General features: G+C 55.1%; 1 long non-coding RNA gene across 1 annotated transcript; it reads right to left on the reverse strand.

The window, feature by feature from the left end:
• Window positions 1-230: 230 nt before the first annotated feature.
• On the reverse strand, window positions 231-3,511 carry LOC135050963 (uncharacterized). The gene is made up of 3 exons (XR_010241949.1): window positions 3,409-3,511; window positions 2,460-2,559; window positions 231-461 (listed from the first exon to the last, which is right to left on the reverse strand). It is a non-coding gene; the product is annotated as an uncharacterized LOC135050963 (long non-coding RNA).
• Between the last annotated feature and the right edge of the window lie 248 nt (window positions 3,512-3,759).

Here is a 3,759-nt window from a genome sequence, read left to right on the forward strand (position 1 = left end):
ACTGCACTCCCTGTCACTGTGCACTGACTCGAGTATAAGCCGAGGTGGCTTTTTCAGCACAAAAAAAGTGCTGAAAAAGTCGGCTTATACTCGAGTATATACGGTGTATATATATATATATATATATATATATATATATATATAGATAGATAGATAGATAGATAGATATAGATAGAGAGAGAGAGGAGAGAGAGATACTGTATATACACAACCACACTTTAATGTAGCACTGACCGTGGTTGCCTTTCTGTTCAGACTGATGCTGTGGCTACAGATAAGGGATGTCGCCCTTGAAGACCCACTTGTGCATGGGGCAGTGGTTTTTCCGGCCTTGGACTCCTTGTTGCCGCCGCTGGTCAGAGCTGGCTGTGAGGGGGACAGATCAGCCGACGGTTAGGAAAGCCCTTTCCTGCCTGGGTGAAGGTGCCGCCCCCGCGCTCCTCCTCGAGCTCCATCAGCTCCTAACAGGGGTAGAGTCAGGGTAAGATGACTGATGCCAGCATAGAGGGATCTCTGCTGCACTGGATCGCTGCCTCATTGTGCCAGAATCATGTTCCTCAGACTCACTCACCCTCTTCACTCTCCTCTGGGCATATCCTGGCTCCTCTCACCGTGAGTGTGACGTTATTCGCACAGCACACGGAGTACTGACTGCTTGCCGGGACTCAGCCAGCCCAGGGCATGGAAAATTTTGGTGGAGCTTGCGGTCCACCAGAAATTAGAACTCCCTCTAATGCATCATGATTCAATACTGTCAGAGGACCCCACTTGGACCAGCTGGGTCTTAAGCAGCCGCTTGGGTTACCTAACAGTAAATCCGCTAATGGGGAGCAGTCAGGGGCATAGGGAGCAGTCAGGGGTGTATTGGGAGCCTAGGAAGCAGTCGGGTGTATCGGGGGCATAGGGAGCAGTCAGGGGTGTATCAGCGGCCTAGGAGGCAGTCAGGGGTATATTAGGAGCATAGGAAGCTGTCAGGGGTATATTAGGAGCATAGGGAGCAGGGGATTAGGGGGCAATCAGGGGTATATTAGGAGCATAGGGAGCAGGGGATTAGGGGGCAGTCAGGGATGTAGGGAGCAGTTAGGGGCATAGGGAGCTGTCAGGGGTATATTAGGAGCATAGGGAGCAGGGGAATAGGGGGCAGTTAGGGGCATAGGGAGCAGTCAGAGGTATATTAGGAGCATAGGGGGCAGGGGCATAGGGAGCAATCGGGGTATATTAGGAGCATAGGAAGCAGTCAGGGGCATAGGGAGCAGTCAGGGGGTATATTAGGAGCATAGGGAGCAGGAGAATAGGGAGCAGTCAGGGGGTATATTAGGAGCATAGGGAGCAGTCAGGGGTGTATTGGGAGCCTAGGGAGCAGGAGAATAGGGAGCAGTCAGGGGGTATATTAGGAGCATAGGGAGCAGTCAGGGGTGTATTGGGAGCCTAGGAAGCAGTCGGGTGTACCGGGGGCATAGGGAGCAGTCAGGGGTGTATCAGCGGCCTAAGAGGCAGTCAGGGGTATATTAGGAGCATAGGGATCAGGGGATTAGGGGGCAGTCAGGGACGTAGGGAGCAGTTAGGGGCATAGGGAGCTGTCAAGGGTATATTAGGAGCATAGGGAGCAGGGGAATAGGGGGCAGTTAGGGGCATAGGGAGCAGTCAGAGGTATATTAGGAGCATAGGGGACGGGCATAGGGAGCAATCTGGGTATATTAGGAGCATAGGAAGCAGTCAGGGGCATAGGGAGCAGTCAGGGGGTATATTAGGAGCATAGGGAGCAGGAGAATAGGGAGCAGTCAGGGGGTATATTAGGAGCATACGGAGCAGTCAGGGGGTATATTAGGAGCATAGGGAGCAGTCAGGGGTGTATTGGGAGCCTAGGAAGCAGTCGGGTGTACCGGGGGCATAGGGAGCAGTCAGGGGTGTATCAGCGGCCTAGGAGGCAGTCAGGGGTATATTAGGAGCATAGGAAGCTGTCAGGGGTATATCAGGTGCATAGGGAGCAGGGGATTAGGGGGCTGTCAGGGACGTAGGGAGCAGTTAGGGGCATAGGGAGCTGTCAGGGGTATATTAGGAGCATAGGGAGCAGGGGAATAGGGGGCAGTTAGGGGCATAGGGAGCAGTCAGAGGTATATTAGGAGCATAGGGGGCAGGGGCATAGGGAGCAATCAGGGTATATTAGGAGCATAGGAAGCAGTCAGGAGCATAGGGAGCAGTCAGGGGGTATATTAGGAGCATAGGGAGCAGGAGAATAGGGAGCAGTTAGGGGGTATATTAGGAGCATAGGGAGCAGTCAGGGGCATAGGGAGCAGTCAGGGGGTATATTAGGAGCATAAGGAGTAGGGGAATAGGGAGCAGTCAGGGGCATAGGGATCAGTCAGATGTGCAGCATAATGTACGGAATGGGGCTGTACAAGATACTTGCTGTGAGTGTACTGTACATCAGGCAAATAGAGACAGTGAGAGTGACCGACCTGAAGTAGTAGTAGCAGCAGCGACAGTTCCAATGTCCCCGGCCTCCTGTGTCCAATGTTCTGGCTCCTGGAATGTTCACTTCACTGTCTGTGGCAGCACCTGTGAAGGTGAAGGGCGGAATTACTGACTTCTGCTGCCAACCTCAGATTATCGGGGATGGAGCCTGAGGAGCTTTGGCAGAGTGGCGGCCACTTGTCCCTGGGGAGGGGTCAGCAAGCCACCTGCAAGTACACGGTAAGCTCAGCCGGCCCCGTCAATGTGCCCTGGAGCTGGCTTATAGGCAGGAGGAGGGGGGGGGGGGGATCTAGTAACACGATGCGGGGGGTGGGGGGGGGGGGGGAGGTAACATGCGGAAGCCGAATTGCGCGCGGGGGGGGGGATCTAGTAGCAAGATGCAGGGGAGGCAAAATGCTGGAGCCGAATTGCGGGGGGGGGAGGAATCTAGTAGCAAGATGCAGGGGGGGAGGCGACATGTGGGTTCCGAATTGCGGGGGGGGGGGGTCTGATCTAGTAATAAGATGCAGGAGGGGAGGCAACATGTGGGATCCAAATTGCGGGGGGGGGGATTTAATAATAAGATTCAGGAGTGGGGGTAGGCAACAAATTGCGGGGGGAAGAGGAACAGCAAGTAACCAGATGCAGGAGGGAGGGGGGCGCGAGGGGAGCCGAATAGCCGTGGGGGGGAGCAGATGACAAGATGCAGGAGGCGGGGGGGGGGAGGCAGCAGGAGCGGGAGACGAATAGCCGTGGGGGGGGGGGGGCACGTGACAGGATGCAGGAGGGTGGGAGGACTCGAGGGAGGCAGCAGGAATGGTGATCAGATGTGGGATCTCATGGAGAGGGGGGAGTGAGGACAAGTTGCAGGAGCCGATCGTTGGGGGGGGGGGGGGGGGGGGGAGAGTCGGAGCTGGTAAAAAGAGCGGAGCGGCCCAGTGGGTAACTGCTTACGGAGGAGTTTAGCTGAGCTGAAGCGTTCTCTCTTTCATTCACTGTGCGGTGCCGCCCTCCAGTGGTCGCCGCCCATAGGCAGCTGCCTAAAGCTGCCTAGTGGTAGCGCCGGCCCTGATTGGAGATGATGGTGAGAGGATGTGGCTGGCGTCCTCTCAGTTTCTATGTTCAGTGGGCTGCAAATTGCGCTGCAAATATCTGTGCTCAGTGTGCTGCAAATATCTGTGCTCAGTGTGCTGCAAGTGCATATATCTACGTTCTCTGCCTGAAAAACGCTCCATATCTGACTGTGCTCAGTGTGTTGCAAATATCTGTGCTCAGTGTGCTAATTGCTTTATTGTGGGGACTGGG

The sequence above is a fragment of the Pseudophryne corroboree genome, chromosome 2 (genome assembly GCF_028390025.1).
Source record: "Pseudophryne corroboree isolate aPseCor3 chromosome 2, aPseCor3.hap2, whole genome shotgun sequence".
Lineage (NCBI taxonomy): Eukaryota > Metazoa > Chordata > Amphibia > Anura > Myobatrachidae > Pseudophryne > Pseudophryne corroboree.